Source organism: Myxocyprinus asiaticus, chromosome 45 (assembly GCF_019703515.2).
Source record: "Myxocyprinus asiaticus isolate MX2 ecotype Aquarium Trade chromosome 45, UBuf_Myxa_2, whole genome shotgun sequence".
Taxonomy (NCBI): Eukaryota; Metazoa; Chordata; class Actinopteri; order Cypriniformes; family Catostomidae; genus Myxocyprinus; species Myxocyprinus asiaticus.
The window spans coordinates 4,861,987-4,881,769 of record NC_059388.1 but is presented as its reverse complement, the minus strand read 5'-3'; the positions used below and the strand labels follow the sequence as shown (position 1 = coordinate 4,881,769).

The following is a 19,783-nucleotide window of genomic DNA, read 5'->3' as shown; positions in this document are numbered from 1 at the left end:
ATTGTATACTGTACAGTGTATGTTATTATTTGTATATTGTTGAGTGTAATTATGTGTATATCAGATGTTTAAATTGTGCTGTGTTAATTTGATGTTATTGTAAATTGGTACTGTCTCATCACTGTCACGACTGCTATGTTGATCGGAACTGCACCCAAGAATTTCACACACCATTGCACTTGTGTATATAGCTGTGTGACAATAAAGTGATTTGATTTGATTTGAAAAGCTATTTTGTTTGTTAAATGAAGCTTGACATTGTCTTTGTGTTTGTTTTTGAGTTGCCACAGTATGCAATAGACTGGCATGTAAAAATGGCAAAAAAGAAAACTTTCTCTAGAAACTCGTCAGTCAATCATTGTTTTGAGGAATTAAGTCTATACAGTGCTTGAAATTGCCAAAAAACTGAAGATTTCATACAAAGGTGTACACAACAGTCTTCAAAGACAAAGGACAACTGGCTCTAACAAGGACAGAAAGAGATGTGGAAGGCCAGATGTACAACTAAACAAGATGATAAGTACATCAGAGTCTCTACTTTGAGAAATAGAATTAATTGAATTCAACCTGCTCAACATCAGTTTCGTGTACAACAGTAAAAAGAAGACTCAGGGGTGCAGGCCTTATGGGAAGAATTGCTAAGAAAAAGCCACTTTTGAAACAGAAAAACAAAAAGAAAATGTTAGAGTGGGCAAAGAAACAGACATTGGACAACAGATAATTGGAAAAGAGTGTTATAGATCTTAACCCCAGTGAGCTTTTGTGGGATCAGCTTGACTGTAAAGTGCATGAGAAGTGCCCGACAAGCCAGCCACATCTATGGCAAGTGCTACAGGAAGCGTGGGGTGAAATGTCACCTGAGTATCTGGACAAACTGACAACTAGAATGCCAAGGATCTGTAAAGTTATCATTGCTGCACGTAAAGGATTTTTTGATAAGAACTCCAAAGTAGTTTACGTTTTTTTCAAATTGTAATAGTAATTTTTAATGTTATTAATGTCCTGACTATTCATTATGATCAGTTGAATTCCACTTTGATGAATAAAAGTACCAGTTTCTTTCCATAAGAACAAAATCTGTACATTATTCCAAACTTTTTCCCACCAGTGTATGTACAGTTGAAGTCAGAATTTTATGTTCACTTAGGCTGAAGTCATTAAAACTCATTTTGTAACCACTCCACAGATGTAATATTAGCAAACTATAGTTTTGGCAAGTTGTTTAGTGCATCTACTTTGTGCATGACACGAGTAATTTTTCCATCAATTGTTTACAGACAGATTGTTTCACTTTTAATTGACTATATCACAATTCCAGTGGGTCTGAAGTTTATATACACTAAGTTAACTGTGCCTATAAGCAGCTTGGAAAATTCCAGAGAATGATGTCAAGCCTTTAGGCAATTAGCCAATTAGCTTCTGATAGGAGATGTACTGAATTGGAGGTGTACCTGTAGATGTATTTTAAGGCCTACTTTCAAACTCAGTGCCTCTCTGCTTGACATCATGATAAATCAAAAGAAATCAGCCAAGACCTCAGAAATAAAATTGTGGACCTCCACAAGTCTGGTTCATCCTTGGGAGCAATTTCCAAATACCTGAAGGTACACGTTCATCTATACAAACAATAGTACGCAAGTATAAACACCATGGGACCATGCAGCCACCATACTGCTCAGGAAGGAGGTGCATTCTGTTGAGATGAACGTAGTCTGGTGTGAAAAGTACAAATCAATCCCAGAACAACAGCAAAGGACCTTGTGAAGATGCTGGAGGAAACAGGTAGACAAGTATCTATACCCACAGTAAAATGAGTCCTATATCGACATATATATATCGATATTTTATTGTTGTGGCTGATCGGTGTATATATGCTGTACAGTGTGTGTGTGTGTGTGTATGTATGTGTGTGTATGTATGTGTGTGTATGTATGTGTGTGTGTGTGTGTGTATATATATATATATATATATATATATATATACATACATTAAAAGTTTATCAGGTGTTTTTTATGAACATTATTTTTATTTTTGGTTTAATGTTTTGGTTTGTTGAAAGTTTGAAAAAATAAAAATCTGTTATCTTCATTTTAAAAATCTTTTTATATAAATTAAAATAAAGATAAGTTAATAATTATTTAATTTAAAAACCATAGGTTTAGATGTTTATCAGTGTTTTATAAAAATATGTATCTTAAAAAACAGATATCTTTATTTTTTTAAAGTTTAACTGGTGTTTTTAAGAAGTCGTCATTTTTATGTGTATAGCGCTTTTCACAACACACATCATTTCAAAGCAGCTTTACAGAAAATCATGCATTAACAGAAAATGAAACTGTAATATCTATAAAGTTTTAGAGTCATCTTTGTGTAGTTTGCTTAAATATGATTGTAAATTGTGTATAAAAAATTTAATAATTAAATAATAATTGTGTTTAGAACCCCTGTGAGCATGCTGAAGGTGACTGTAGCAAGGAACACAAAACTCCATAAGATGTTGTTTAATGGAGTAAAATAACCTTGGTAGAAACTAGGCTCACTGTGGGGGCCAGTTCCCCTCTGGCTAATCAGCATGAATGTAATGCCAATATTAGTTATTTATGTGCAGTGCAAGTCATGGTTTAAAATGAGTAAACTAAGTAAGTGTAAGATTAATGACTAATGTCTTTGAAGTCCATCCTGGATTAAATGCAGAAATTCACATAGATGCATTGTCCTTTGTTAGTTGGCTGATCAAGGATTTTGTTGGCAATTAAATGATAGTCTATGTATTCCATTTCAAGAGTGTAGTCCATCAATAGACAAAGGTGATGCAGACAGTCAATAAGGTGCATCACAGTTCAACCGGCAGGTAATTTCGGTGAGGTCTGTCCTATGACCAAGGTTCAGCCAGTGGCATATGAAGTATCCCATGTCTTATGGTTGGAGTTGGCATCAGTTCATCCTCTGAAGTCCATCGTAAAAGACTGAAGTGATGTCTGGCTAGCACCGGCTGCATTTAGTCATCATCACTCAGAGACACGTAGCAGTGGAGTCCGACACCAAGCAGGAATGGAGCTGGATCCAGCCTGCTCCAGATATGAATCCCGAGGTTGAGACATGAAAACAAATAGAATAATATTAGCGTAGATGCCATTCATTTTTATGCAGATTTATAGATCTTTACAGATGTTTCTGGTTCCGGCAGACCTAAATAAAACAGCCTAATTGTGAGTTGATGTATAAATTAGGTGTATGCCTGGCTAAATAGTCTTTTGTCTATTGCACTGTCTGCGTCCTGAACAGTGTTAATAAAATACACATTTTATTTAAGTAAATATGCATTGTTATAAATATTATGTAAATCGTGTATTTACTGTATATATTAAAAAAAAATCATATTGTTTTAAGTTTACACATTTGATTTTGATGTGTGTGTGTGTGTGTATGTGTGTATATATATATATATAATATATTTTATTTTTCTAAAACATCAAATTCACATAAATCAAGGTTTTAAACTGTATTGAAACATCTCACAAATTTTGGTAACATGGTTGCCAAAAAATCTAAATCTCATAGAAAATGAAGAAAATATATAATGCCTCAAATGATATGTAGTCTGACCTCCTGAGGTTGATGATCAACATTTTTTTATTTTTTTTATTTGATTAAATAAATAAATTTGTTTTAAGTGTTTTGGGGCGTTTTCGTACCTAATTGTAAGATGCCATTAGTAGCCTATTCTAGAGCCATAAGTCTCCCAATGACTGACATATGTCTTATTTCTGGCCTTAATGGAAGTGAAGATGTTATCTGACCATGTCAGCGTTTAGGTTTAAATTTGCCCCCTGATAAGTGTAGTAGAGTTTCCATCATGCTGGCATGCAGATGGAGGTGTTGACAATGTGCCTCAAATAACACTTGTCTTAACACTGGCAGAGATTGGCAAAGATTCTAGATTTCACACAAGCCTGTACTTGGCTAATTAATTACTCAAACTTGCCTGAATGTGCTCAGCTGTCTGAGGTCATTGTTTTGCTTTCTAGTTGTACAATGAGGAGGTGCTGGACCTGTTTGACTCAGCTCAAGATGTGGAGGCCTGCAAGCAAAAATCCAATATCAAGATCCATGAAGATGCCAATGGAGGGATTTACACTGTGGGAGTCACAACACGAACTGTTAGCTCTGAAGCTGAGGTTGGTGTTACACTAGTGCAGGGTTTGTAGACTCTGCATTTTTTTATTTTATTTTTATTTTTTTATTTTTTTATAAAGTTTATAAGATTTTTTTAAATGGAAAATATTATATTTAATTTTGGTTTCATATTTTGGTTTGTTTAAAATAAAATAAAAAATCAGCTACCTTATTTGAAAAAGGATATCAGTTTTTATATAAATAAAAAATAAAGATAATTTGATTGATAATTTCTTTATAAAGGTTAACAGTATAAAAAATGTAAATCAGTTATCTGTATTTAAAAAAAGATGATCACATCATATTTATATATATAATCTTATTTTATATAATATAAGGTTTAGCAGTGTTTTAAACAAATAATTTATTATAATTTATATTTATTAAAAATATAGTTTTTATTTTTAAAATTTTTATTTTTATCAATTTTATATAAATAAAAATAATGATAAGTTAATTGTTAATAAAATACAAATATTTTTATATAAAATATTTTTATTCCTATGTTTCTAAGACATTTGTTAGCATTTATTAGATTTTTTTAATAAAAATAAAAATTCATATTTTTATAGAAGTTTAAATCAGTTCAGTTTCATTTTAAACTTTTTCCAGGATTTACATTTTTATAAATGAAATTATTTAAAATAATATTTTGGTTTATTTTAAATTAAAAAATCAAAAATCTGTTATTTTTATTTTAAACAGTTTATCAAGTTTTATTTTTTTATTTTTTTTAAATAGAGAAATTGTTTTATTTTTTAATAAAATATTTTTTATTCAAATCTGTTATCTTTATTTTAATAAGGTTATCAGTTTTATATATAAAAAAGAAGTTATTTTTTATAAAAATATCTTTTTAAAAGTTTATTATTTTTTAAATAAAAATAATATATATATTTTTTCTATACATTTACGTGTTTTTTAAATAAGTGAAAAACAACAATTTTTAAAAATATAAATGTTTATCAGGTTTTTATAATGCTTTTTTTTTAAGTGTATCTTATTTTAAATTGTATAATAATAATAATACAGTATAATAAAAATAATAATAATAAATACAATTTTATCAATTAATTTTGTGCTATGTCTGTATCAGAACTAATGGAGAAGAAAGTCCCTCAGTGTCTGATCATCCAGCATTCTCTTCTCTGTGTCTGTCAGATGATGCAGTGCTTGAAACTTGGTGCTCTGTCCCGCACCACTGCCAGCACACAGATGAACGTCCAGAGTTCCCGTTCACATGCCATCTTCACCATACACCTGTGCCAAGTTCGCGTCTGTGCCTCAGACAATGTAAGTGGCGCCACCTGGCTGTCAAACCACATACAACAGTGGGGAAAAAACTTCTCCCTCTGGACACAGAGATGTTTGTGCTGTACAAGTTATGCAATATGGATCTTAATTTCATAATTCATGTGGCCTTGAAATTTATATAGGTGGTTCTTCATGTACATATATTTAGAAATCCTTCATACTGGTATATTCTGACTATCACAGGCTAAAAGTAATTATCGGTCTCGAACAACCGACAAGTTGATTGAGGTTAGCTAGTTTTAGATTTATTTTATTTTAATTTTGATATTTTTAGTGAATGTGCTATAATACGTTTGCTGACAGTGTGTTTTAGCTGTCAGTCTGCACTGTGAAACCCTCTTGGAAAAGAGATAATCATTAAAACTTAAGAGGTTAAGTTTTTTTTTTCTTTCCTTTTCATATAATTTTACAGAACACAGAGACGGATAACAGGCTGGTGAATGGCTCCTCAGAGATGAATGAGTTTGAGACGCTTACTGCTAAGTTTCACTTTGTAGATTTAGCTGGCTTGGAGCTCCTGAAGAGAACTGGCGCCATGGGCGACCGGGCCAAAGAAGGCATTTCCATCAACTGTGGACTAGTAAGAACAAATCTTCAGTTAGTGTGTATTTGATAAGATGTTGTAATGTTATTGTATATTATCTTAAGTTTAAGTATGGGTACTGGCAAAATTTTACTCAATTAAAAGTCAAAGTAAATTGCCAGAAACATACATTTTACTGTTTAAGTGAAAGTCTGATTTGCGTAAGTTTGATTTTATTGGCTTGGTAGCTCAATACAACAAATAAATATTGTTTTTATTAGAGGAATGCCATGGTGACTTGCAAAATATGCACTTTGTACTGAGGTAAGTTGTAAGGTTTTTATTTAATATTTTTTTTCCCCAGAAAATCTGAAAAATTATTTGTTGGCCCTGAGGTTTTGAGCCAGAAAGACAGTATTTTATGTGTTAAGAGAGTCAGTGTTTGACAATAAAGACCTTCTGTGGGAGGGTTGACATTCCACATTACATCCATTCTTATCCACATGTTGCTGGTGCTGCTGCCACCTACTGGTTATTAAAAGAACACCCCATTACTCTCAGACATTTATGGGTAGTTGACGTGAAATATTTTAGGAAAGTTGATATGTCCTGTGGTGTGGCATGCTATACTCCATCTAAAACATTTTGCTACTTCTTTTGTAAATAGTATTAGGGATGTTCTGACTGATCAGAATTAGCCGATAATCACTTCCTATGAATTGATCAGTGGTCTCTTAACTTGGCTGATCGCATAAACACATACATCTATTTTGGTGATGCACAAGATGCAAGCAAACTTCCATCTGATAGTATCAGATGTTGAGAAACAATGGAAAAATGTGTGCTCCAAAAATACAGCATTGGGAACATTGGACAAAATTATTTAGCTATTTTTTTTTTCTTTTCACTAATTTATTGTACAGTAAGGACATTTGTGACAGGTCCTGTACAAAACAAGTTCTGTACAAAGATTAGATGTCCTTGTTTCCACTTAATGACACAAGATACTGTATGGCAAGCACTATTAACATTTATTCTTTAAACTTACTAGTATTGCAAGCATTTTTGACATTTATTCCTTTAATCTTAGTATCTATTTTTATGCTGCTAGAACTTTTTTTTTTTTTTTTTTAGTTACTAGTAGTATTTCAATAGTGACAAGTATCTTTTTCAGTTTTACTAGTACTTATTCATTTATTACAAGTACTTATTCCCTTGCCGCTGGTCACCGTTCAGTAGTCACACGTTTTTGGTTAAATTTTACTTGTCTAGAGATGGCAAGCATTTTTGACATTTATTCCTTAAAGCTTACTAGTATCTTTTTTTTTTTTGTTTGTTTGTTTTTTTTTGTTTTTGTTTTTGTTTTTTTTTTGTTACTAGTACTTATTTTTGTAGTTACTAGTAAGTATTCGATAGTGACTAGTATTTTTTTCAATTTTACTAATACTTGGGGGGGGGGGGGGGGAAGAGATTTTCCCCTTTTTCACCCAATTTGGAATGGCCAATTCCCAATACGCTTTTTTTTTTATTTTTTTTTAAGTCCTCGTGGTCCCGTAGTGATTCGCCTCAATCCGGGTGGCGGAGGATGAATCCTAGCTGCCTCCGCGTCAGAGAAGGTCAACCCGTGCATCTTATCACGTGGCTTGTTGAGCGCGTTGCCACGGAGACATAGCGAGTGTGGAGGCTTCACACCATCCACCGAGGCATCCACGCTCAACTCATAACGCGCCCCACCGAGAACGAACCACATTATAGTGACTAGGAGGAGGTTACCCCATGTGACTCTACCCTCTAGCAACTGGGCCAATTCGGTTGCTTAGGAGACCTGGCTGGAGTCACTCAGCACACCCTGGGATTCAAATTCCAGGGGTGGTAGCCAGCATCTTTTACCACTGAGCTACCAAGGCCCCCATGACAAGAGCTTTTGACATTTTTTATTTAAGCTTACTAGTGTCTTTATTTTACTAGTACTTGTTTTTAGTTACTGTTAACAGGGTTCGTACAAGGTGCTTGAATTTAAGTCCTGGAAAACCATTGAAAATAGCAGTTTTTACCAAGAGGTGCTTAAAAAGTTATTGAATTATAGGAAATCTTAAAATACGTTGCTTAAATCATTTAATAAATGAAATGCATTTCTTTCTTTTCGGAAAAAACACGACTACAGACCACTAGACCTCTGCTGAAGCAACTCTGAAAAATGTAACACTGAAAAAGTTACATACTTCAGCTTTAAGGAAGTGCATGCCATAAAAATGCAAAGTAGAAGCATGTTTATGTCAGACTATTGGACCCTGCTCTATACTTTTTTTAACTGTATAAAAAAAGTTTACAATTGATATAAAGTATAATTATAACATGATACATACTGAAAACTCATAATTCTGTACAGTTATCTTTGGGGAATGTGATCAGCGCTTTGGGTGACCGAAGCAAGCGCTCCACACATGTGCCTTACCGAGACTCCAAACTCACACGCTTGCTTCAAGATTCCCTGGGAGGAAACAGGTCTGTAAATTATTTCAATTTTTTGTTTTTTTTTAGTTATTTTTTTTTTTTAACGTTTGATTGAGAGACTGTTTAATTGGTTTTTCAACATTAGTTTCTATCCACTTTTCACGCTATTTTGTGAAAATGCGTAAAAAAAATTTGCGAAATTTGCCATCTTCTGCCTGTTTCCATTCAAATGGCCTTTTATGGATAAAAGTGGTGTGCGTGGTGACGTCATGCCTAAAAAAAACGCTTTGTCGCATAAGTTTTGGTTTATCGCAAAAGAAATCTGCCCTTAAGCCGTTTCCATACAGAAATGTGTGTTTATCGCTAGTTCGCCTCCCAGATGTCCCTAATTTTTTTCCTCCGAAGTTTTGGTAAAATGGGGAGAGTATTGAGACAATTCATTGAAATTAGCCAGCTTACTGTCATTTTAATTTCACAAATAAAAGCAATCAGAAGAGGAGGAATTGCAATCAAAAGGGAACAGTTGCCCTTCTGATAGGATTGTAATATTGGTCCTGATGTTGCGCCTATCACAGGTTGCCACTGGTTCCGACCCGAAAGCGAATCGTCAAGGCCCTGTTCAAACTGCACCAAGTAGTGGGGAAACTTTCAGTCTTAGGACCATCCATCCATGTGTATATGCTGTGTGCACAGCTATTGAAGAAAAAAATTATGCGGTGTAATTATGTGGTGTAATATCAGGGTTTACATATACATATTCCTGATATTCAATAGGCTTTTTTGAACAATCATCTAATCTAAAGCATTACAACTGCATTATGTCCCGCATATTTGTCCAGCAACTTTTAACGTCCAACTGAACTTGATTGTCATCTCAAATTAATTTTAGTGTCCTAATGCAATTTACATTTTCAGAAGAAGCCCAGCAAATGCAATCCGAGGTAAAGTACAGTTAAAATATTTAAAAGTTTTAAAGCTCGTTTTCTGAAAGTGAACTCGGCATTGGACAAATAGATCTGATAGTTTATAGTCTTGAAAAAAGTGCAGATTCTGATAATGTAATTCAGCCGACTTCAGCCGACAGTCTACAGAACAGGGTAAAGCTAATTTAAGTTTGTGTAAACAAAAGGCATATATAGGTCTAAAAAAAAAATCATTTGGTAATTTTTTTTAATTTTTTTATTTAATGCTTTTTTTTCGTTTGGTAGCCTAATTTATTTAATTTCATACAGGGAATTTTGCCGGCATTTTTTCAAAAGTAAACTAAACAATAATTAAAAGAATTGGGCTATGTTAGTGTTCCAAAAAAGCACACTGGTGTTTTTCTCCTAGTATTGTGTATTTATTTTTAATTTTAAACATCTTTGTGCACAGAAATTACGTTTTTTGTATTGTGGGCTAATTCCATGACTGCTGTCTATTATTTTGAATGGTGTGTAAAAGCAACTCTAATAAATAAATGGATGGCTACCGCGATTAAATTAATCACAAACAGTGGCCATTAATTTGTTCTCCGTGCACTTGTCATGTGCGTGATACTAGATATTTGTGTTGGCACTCCTGGAAGTGTCATGTTTGCAGCATCAGATCTATATGCCGTTAAGATCAATCCATAATCACGTACAATAAATTGGCTTTCAAGGATGCATACTGTTGTCATGATCAACACTTTTTTGTGTTAATGCCAATTTTCTCGACAAAAAGTGTTTCCAAACTAGTTTTTCGCGGAATTTGAAGTATCGGCATAGTTTATGCGCTAGAGTTAAATGGAAAAATATTATGTCGACACTTGTGAAATTGTAGCGATAATTTGCGTTTCCATCTGCTTTATTTTGATGTGCTAAAACTTTTTTCGCAAAAAATCCTTGGATGGAAACGTAGTTAGTGTCTCTCTCTTGTGCCTTGCAGTCAGACAGTGATGATCGCCTGCACCAGCCCTTCAGACAGAGACTTCATGGAGACACTGAACACGCTGAAATACGCAAATCGTGCTCGCAACATAAAGAACAAAGTCATGGTGAATCAGGACCGGGCGAGTCAGCAGATCAGCGCACTGAGAAAAGAGATCACCCGATTGTAGATAGAGCTCATGAAATACAAGACGGTTTGTGCGGCCACGTTTAGTGAATTTGTATTACTTATAGGGCAATTGTATCTCAAGTTTGTCAGATTTGTCTTTTCACCAGAATGTCATTGGTAGTTTGTGTTACTTAATTTGGATCTAATGTAAAGAAAAGAAAAATTGAGGACATTATTGGTAAGATGTTTCATTTTCATATAATAATATCTGAAACAGGGCAAGCATATGGTTGGAGAGGATGGATTGGAAAGCATTAATGACATGGTTCATGAGAACTCAATTCTGCAGACAGAGAACAACAACCTGCGTGTGCGTGTGAAGGCTTTGCAGGAAACTATTGATGCTCAGAGAGCCAGACTCACACAACTACTGAGCGACCAGGCCAACCAGACCCTCGCCAGAGCAGGTACACATCATTAGTGCTGGGATGTTGTGCTCTAAACTAACTGGGTACAAGACCAGAAGACTGAATCTAACTTAGTATTCGTTTTACCTTCCCTAGTGTTTACATTACTATGCTGAACTTTTTGCAGGTGAAGGGAATGAAGAGATTGGAAACATGATCCAAAATTACATCAAAGAGATCGAGGAGCTTAGGTAATGCATGTAAATGCACAATATATATTATATTATATTATTTAAATGTTATTAAATGTAATTTTTTTTAATGCAATTTTCAATTTAATTTGAAAATTAATTTAACTTAATGTAATTTAAAATGCAATTTAGAATGTAATACAATTTAAAATTGTATTTAATTTAATTTAAAATGTAAAGAAATATAAAGTTGAATGAAATTTCAAATACGGTCAAGCTAAAAATTAGTTTGCTTTTACTAGTAGTTACTTCATTGGAGCTGTGTACATAAGAAGGTGATATTTTTTCAATAATATAATTACCAGATTATATCTTTCACTTAAAGGTGCACTAATTTTTTGTTGATGTTGAGGTGGTCGATTTGTAGAAAGCTGTCACCTTGTACTTAATAACACAAAACGCGTAAAGCAGCAAAGCACGAAAGCAAATTTTTTGAGTTTCCGTGATTAATTTAAACCATACATGAACATGTCTAATAAAAGGAGGGTTACCAAGATAAAGTAAATAGTATTTTGCTGGTCATGTGATCTCAAAATGTCATCGACCCACTCCATGTAAAATAAAACAGCTTTTATAAATCTATTAATATGACTGGAGTCTTCACCTCATGTGTGGGTATTTTTCAAAAGTATTACTCATTTCTGTTGGTTCAAAGTTTTGCATTTCTAAGTGCACCTTTTAAAAAAGAGCAGTACTGATCGAGTCACGTGACCCCATGCGAGGTTCGGATGTGTGAAAGGCGAGCTCTGCACACTTTGCTAGTTTTAACACTATTAAATCAAAATCAAATCACTTTTATTGTCACACAGCCATATACACAAGTGCAATGGTGTGTGAAATTCTTGGGTGCAGTTCCGATCAACATAGCAGCCGTGACAGTGATGAGACATATACCAATTTACAATAACATCAAATTAACACAACACAATTTAAAGTCTAATATACACATAATTACACACAACACAATATGCAAATACTAACATACACTGTACAGTACAATACACACAATATAGATACTTTTTTATTGAATAATGTGTATATATAGTATATATAGAATGTACAGTAGGTTGTATTGTACTGTATTGACATTCAGGCTGTCAGTTGATAGTAAGTTGTTAAGAGAGAATATAATATAATAATAATATAATTTATGACAGTCTGGTGTGAGATGTAAGAGTAAGAGTAATAAAGTGCAGTGCTGATGTATTTTGATCATGGGAGATCAAGAGTTCAAAAGTCTGATTGCTTGGGGGATGAAGCTATCATGGAGTCGGCTGGTGCGAGTCCTGATGCTGCGATACTGCCTGCCTGATGGTAGCAGTGAGAACAGCCCATGGCTCGGGTGGCTGGAGTCTCTGATGATCCTCCGAGCTTTTTTCACACACCGCCTGGTATATATGTCCTGGAGGGAGGGAAACTCACCTCCGATGATGTGTCTGGCAGTTCGCACCACCCTTTGAAGTGCTTTGCAGTTGTGGGTTGTGCTATTGCCGTACCAGGCGGAGATGCAGCCAGTCAGGATGCTCTCTACAGTGCAGGTGTAGAACCGTGTGAGGATGTGGCTGTTCATTCCAAACTTCCTCAGCTATCTCAGGAAGAAGAGGCGCTGATGAGCCTTCTTCACAACGACTTCAGTGTGGATGGACCATGTGAGTTCCTCAGTGATGTGGACACCCAGGTACTTGAAGCTGCTGACTCTCTCCACTGGTGCTCCATTGATGATGATGGGACTGTGTTCTCTGTCTTTTCTTCTGAAGTCCACCACAAGCTCCTTTGTCTTACTGACATTGAGGGAGAGGTTGTGCTCCTGACACCAGTGTGTCAGAGTGTGCACCTCCTCTCTGTAGGCTGTTTCATCATTGTCAGTGATCAGACCTACCACCGTCGTGTCATCAGCAAACTTAATGATGGCATTGGAGCTATGTGTTGCCACACAGTCATGTGTGTACAAGGAATACAAGAGTGGGCTGAGAACACAGCCCTGTGGGGCTCCAGTGTTGAGGGTCAGTGATGAGGAGATGTTGCTGCATATTCTAACCACCTGGTGTCTGCTTGACAGGAAGTCCAGGATCCAGTTGCACAGCGAGCTGTTTAAGCCCAGAGCCCGGAGTTTCTCATCTAGCTTGGAGGGCACTATGGTGTTGAATGCTGAGCTGTAGTCTACAAACAACATTCTCACATAAGTGTTTTTTTTTCCAGGTGGGAGAGAGCAGTGTGTATTGTAGATGCAATGGCATCATCAGTGGAGCGGTTGTTGCGGTAAGCAAACTGCAGTGAGTCTAGAGAGAGAGGCAGCACAGAGCAGATGTAATCTCTGATTAGTCTCTCAAAGCATTTGCTGATGATGGGGGTCAGAGCAACAGGACGCCAGTCATTTAAGCAAGTGATTTTTGATTGCTTTGGAACAGGCACAATGGTGGATGTTTTAAAGCATGTGGGGACTACAGACAAAGAGAGGGAAAGGTTGAAAATGTCCTTAAAAAAACACCAGCCAGCTGGTTCGCGCACGCTCTGATGACGCGGCCCGGAATGCCGTCTTGGCCCGCGGCTTTCCGGATATTCACCCGTCAGAAGGATCAGGTTACATCCACTACAGAGACGGAGAGTGAACTAACCTCTGTAGCTTCGGCCAAAAGAGCTCTCTCCGCAAGGGCGGTGTTATTTCCCTCAAAATGAGCATAAAAAGTATTTAGTTCATCCGGGAGAGAGGCAGCGGTGTTCATGGCGGAGTTTTTATTCCCTTTAAAGTCCGTGATGATGTTAATTCCCTGCCACATGCTTCTAGAGTTGGTGGTGTAAACTGTCCTTCAATCTTGTTCCTGTACTGGCGTTTTGCTGTTCTGAGGGCATAACTGGCTTGTTTATGCTCCTCCGCGTTCCCGGAATGAAAAGCGGAGGTCCGCACATTAAGTGCCGTGCATACATCGCTATTAATCCATGGCTTCTGGTTCGGATAGATCCGTGTTGTTCTGGTTCAGAACGACGTCCTCTACGCACTTTCTGATGAAACACATTACGCTATCAGCGTAAAGATCGATGTCGTCATCAGAGGCGGACCGGAACATCTCCCAGTCCGTGTGATCAAAACAGTCTTGTAGCATGGAATCTGATTGGTCTGACCAGCACTGGATCGTTCTGAGAGTGGGTGCTTCCTGTTTCAGTTTCTGCCTGTAAGCGGGCAGAAGCAGAATGGAAGAGTGGTCCGATTTGCCAAATGGTGGGCGGTGGAGGGATTTGTAGCCATCCCGGAAGGGAGAGTAGCAATGGTCCAAAACCCGGTCCCCTCGTGTGTTGAAACTAATGTGCTGGTGGTATTTTGGTGCAACTGATTTGAAACTGGCTTTATTAAAGTCCCGGTCACAATGAACGCAGCCTCAGGGTGTATGGTTTCCTGCTTGCTTATACTCTCACACAGTTCCTTGAGTGCCCGGTCTGTGTTGGCTTGTGGGGGGATGTACACAGCAGTGATAATGACCGCTGTGAATTCCCTCGGTAGCCAGAATGGTCGACACAGAAGCATGAGAAATTCCAGATCAGGAGAGCAGAAAGACTTGATAGAATGTACGTTCCTCTGATCACACCAGGATTTGTTGATCATAAAACATACACCACCACCTCTGCTTTTACCTGAGAGGTCTTTCGCTCTGTCCGCTCGGTGCACGGAGAACCCTGCGGGTTCAATGGCTGAGTCTGGAATCTCCGCAGACATCCAAGTTTCCGTAAGGCAGATAATGCAGCAGTCCCTCGTCTCTCGTTGGAAAGAGATCCGCGCTTTCAGCTCGCAGAGCTTGTTATCCAGAGACTGAACATTTGCCAGTAGAATACTGGGTAGCTGGGGTCGATTTGCGCGGCGTCTTACTCTGATGAGAACGCCGGCTCTGTTTCCCCTTTTCCTCCTGCGTTTCCGCGGCCGTGCAGCACAGACAAAGGGGTCCGCTTGTGTGTTTGTAAACAGCGGGTTGGCATTGAGGAATTTGAAGTCTGGTTTACGGTGTGTAATTGCTGAACCAATGTCCAAAAGTGTTTGTCGTAGACAATAAGGCAGACAACATCCAAGACAAAAAACATAAGAACTGTAAACAAAACAAACAAAACACAACCAGTTTATTAACTGACAGTTTGTTATAAACTGGTGAGATTCAATACACCCTGTTCCATAACTATTCTAAGAAGACAATATGTCAAGGAATTCAAAATCCTCGGCTCTGGAGACTAAAAAAGATTAAAAGATGCTTACATGCTCAAGCTGATGCCCCTGACAAGGCCGCAGACCAGGGAGCAGATTTGGCCATAGAAGTGCGGGAAATTTAGTGAGAATTGTTGAACTTGTCGGCAATGCTGAAGAAGGTCGTTGCTGATTTAGAGGATCTTGCTGTAATACGTCGATCGATCACTGCCATGGAGATGATATTCACTGAGGTGGTTACAAGAGTGGGGGACATCGAGAAACGGATCGATTATCTTGAGTCATCGGAGAGGGAATTAGCTGCTAATCCGCTAGCGATCAGGGTGGATTTGGAGTGCGTCTGGGAGAGGTTGGAGGATACGGAGAATCGTAGTCTGTGGAATAACATCCATATTTTTGGAATTCCTGAGAGAGCAGAGGGTCAGAATATGGTGGAATTCCTGGACGGGCTCCTTCCAAGTCTGCTCGACATAACAGGCCATAAGCTGGAAATCGAGCGAGCTCACAGGGTTCCGGCTCAGCGATCCACGGAAAGAGACAGGTCCCGATCAATTCTGGCCAAATTTCTGAGATCATCCGATAAAGATCTTGTGTTACGCCATGCGAGGAGTAAAGGAAGGCTAATCTTGGAAAAACCACAGCATTTTTTTTTTTGCCCAGAATTCGACAAGAGAGAAACGTGATCGATTCAAGGAATGCAAGAAACTCTTACATCAACTGAAGGTCGCTTTTGCACTGATGATCCCGGCCAAATTGAGAATAGATGCTAAAGATGGCCGTAAAACATTTACATGCCCACAGCAAGCATTGTCCTTCATAAAGTCAATGGAGTAAGTTATTTTGTGGTACTCTCATTGCAGCTGAGTGGGCCTGACTCTGTGAACATTCACTTGATCGTCCGAGGAACTGAGCACCTTTTTTGTTTCTTTTTGTGCTGGTTCCGCTTAGTGGTTGGAGTTTGTTTTGTGGAATAACACTCCTTCAGGACAGTGTTGTGGATGAATCTGCACGTTCTTTGTGCTTATGCCTCCTATTGGTTAGAGTTTGTTTTGTGGAGTATTTCTTGCAAGGCATTGGAGTGATTAGGGCATTTGTTGTACTCATATAGCAGTCAGATGGTCTGGCTCACTGAACATTCATTTGACTGTCCGAGGAAAATGAGCAGTTTTATTTTATTTTATTTATTTATTTATTTATTTTTTGCTGGTTCCACTAGCAGCTGGAGTTTGCTTTGTGGAGGAACACACCTTTGGGACAGTTATGTGGATGAATTTACATGTTCTTTGTTTATTCTGCCTATTGGCTGGAGTTTGTTTTATAGATTATCTTTTGTTGTGTAATTCTGTCTTCAAAATTTGTATTGAAACACCGGACTGGAGCATTCCAACGGCAAAAGTGTCGTGGGGGCTCTCGTAGGCATACATGTAGGCATAAACTGTTTGAGTTTAGAGTGATGGACGCCAGTTGGCGCTATCATGTGCGGGGTTAATGTGCACGTTTTTCTTTTTTCTGTTTGTTTGGTTCTGGGGGAAGTTCAGGGTTTGATTGTTGCTCTAATGTGGTCTTTATAATTTTGTTTTTAACACACAATCTATTTTTTCTCATATGTCAAATGTTAATATGAGTGGATTGTCTTTCTCCATGTGGAATGTCAGTGGGTTGGGGCACCCCATAAAAAGTAGGAAGGTTATTTCTCTTAAGCGTAAGAAATATGATATAGTGTTTCTTCAAGAAACGCATCTTTCCCAGCAGGAAGCTGAACAATTTGGGAAGATGTGGCTTTCTTTAGTGCTGGCTCAAGTAAGTCATTACACTGATAAGTAAACATCTACAATTCAAATGTCTCAAACAGATTAAAGATAAATTAGGAAGAGTCATTATTGTTTTAACAGAAATTAAGGGGCAAAGACTTATTTTGGCTAATATTTACACACCTAACATTGATGATCAGGGCTTTTTTATAGCTGCTGGCACCCCTTATGATATAAAATTGGGAGGAGACTTTAAACTCTTGATGTACTCAGTCCTTGATCACAGTGAAGCAAAAGTGTGCAAGCCTTCTAGAGCATCATTGACGCTTCACAGGATGTGTAAAAATCTTGGTCTTACAGATGTTTGGAGACTTTTGAACCCATCTGGTAGGGACTATAATTTTGTTTCATCAGTCCATAAGATTTACTCTTGAATAGATTTTATCTAAGTCCATCATTTCATCTGTTGTTGATTGCTCAATTGGAAACATTTTAGTCTCAGATCACGCCCTGGTGTGTTTAGAGGTGTTGCCACGTACGAAGAAAAAGACATCATATAGCTGGTGCTTTAATGTATCCCTTTTGCAAAATCCTGAATTCCAACAAATGCTAAAGGATGAAATCAGTGTTTATATGGAGACCAACTGGTCCTCAGTATCCTCTGTGGGCATGGCTTGGGAGGCACTTAAAGAGGTTCTTAGGGGCCGGATCATACAGTATGCCTCTTCACCAAAAAGTCCAAAGCACAAGAACTCATGGAATAGGAAGGGATTATTAAAAGTGCCGAAGCAGAGCTGAAGCACCTAATGTTGTCTAATGGCCTCAGAGAATTGACCCGATTGAAATACAGATATAATACTATTTTGTCGTGGAAGGTGGAATTTTGGCTATTCAGGGCATTCATACTTTGTCAGAGGACAAAGCTCCGGGGCCAGATGGCTTTGCCACTGAATTTTTTAGATCTTATGCTACAGAACTGGCTCCACTTTTGCTAGAAGTTTATACGGAATCATTAAAGAATGGAAAGCTTCTGCCAACCATGACTCAAGCCCGGATCAGTCTGATTCTTAAAAAGGACAAAGATCCAAACGAGTGTAAGAGTTACCATCCAATTTCCCTGATCCAGCTAGATGTAAAATTATTGTCAAAAATTTTGGCTAACTGATTAAGTTATGACATCTCTTATACATATTGATAAGGTGGTGTTTATTCGGGGCCGTAGCTCTTCTGATAACGTTAGGCGCTTCATCAATATCATGTGGTCAGTGGCGAATGATCAGACCCCGGTCACTGCCATTTCACTTGACGCCTAAAAGGCTTTTGATATGGTAGAATGGGATTAACTTTTTAAGATTTTGAAATATAGGGGTTCGGGAATACTTTTATTGAATGGATTAAATTACTTTATAGACACCCGGTAGCGGCGGTACAAACAAATTGATTAATTTCAGATTATTATACTCTGGATAGGGGCACCCATCAGGGATGCCCTCTTTCCCCATTATTGTTCTGTATTACCTTGGAACCATTAGCAGCTGTGATAAAAAAGGAGGATGATTTTCCAGGGGTGGTGGCGGGAGGCGTGGCGCATAAACTTTTGCTTTACGCAAATGATATTTTATTATTCGTCTCCGACCCTACTAGATCTATGCTTTGCCTCCACAGAATTATTCATTCCTTTTCTAAGTTCTCAGGATACAGAGTCACTTGGTCTAAATCCGAAGCTTTGGCTCTGACAGCGTACTGCCCGGTAACAGCTTTTCAGCTGGGTACCTTCCAGTGGCCCAAACAGGGCACTAAGTATTTGGGCATTTTATTCCCAGCAAATCTGTGTGATTTTTAGTTAGTCAATTTTGAACCTTTGAATAAAAAGGTTTTCGAGCGATGTGGGCAGGTTGGCTTCATTACATTTATCTATGATTGGGAAGGTTAATGTTATTAAAATGAATTGTATTCCAAAATTCAGCTACCTGTTACAATCACTCCCTGTAGATGTCCCCTTCTCTTATTTCAAGCAATTTGATAGCATAGCAAAGTCCTTCATTTGGAATGGTAAATGTCCCATATTACATTTCAGTAAGTTGCATTGGCCGATTGACAAAGGTCAATAGGCCTACCCAAGATTTTGTTTTATTATTATGAATTCAGTCTCAGACATTTGGCTCATTGGTCGCTTCCCCGTGAGAGAGCCCCTCCCTGGCTTTGTATTGAACAGGATGTTCTTGCCCCTATTTCGCCATTGCAAAGACTGTCTGTCAAACTAATCGGAAAAGTTAAGTTACACCCCGTTATCTCGCATTTGCACTCGGTATGGACAAAAGTGTCCAGAGTGTTTGATTGGGACATTTATTTAACTGTTGCCTCGCATATGGCTGAACCCCAAATGATGTATTAAAAAGTAAAATTTCTGCTGGTCAGAGTGGATTGTAAGGGAGATTAATACACTCGGTGACCTATATGAGAGTGGAGTGTTGAGATCCTTTGAAAATTTGGTTCAACATTTTGGGATTCCCAGATCTCAGTTCTTTAGGTATTTACAGCTATGCCACCTGCTCTGTACTATTTTTGGGAGTATTATACTATTTCTATTGGACCCCCTTTAGATTGTATAGGCTTGGTCTTAAAGACACACCCACCTGCTGGCGATGCCAATCAGAAGATGGAGACACAACCCATGTTTTTGGTTGTGTGTTAAGATCCAA

General features: G+C 37.5%; 1 pseudogene; it reads left to right on the top strand.

Annotated features, from left to right (window-relative positions):
- Window positions 1–19,783, top strand: part of LOC127434909 (kinesin-like protein KIF21A) — a 149,026-nt pseudogene that overhangs the window by 53,435 nt on the left and 75,808 nt on the right.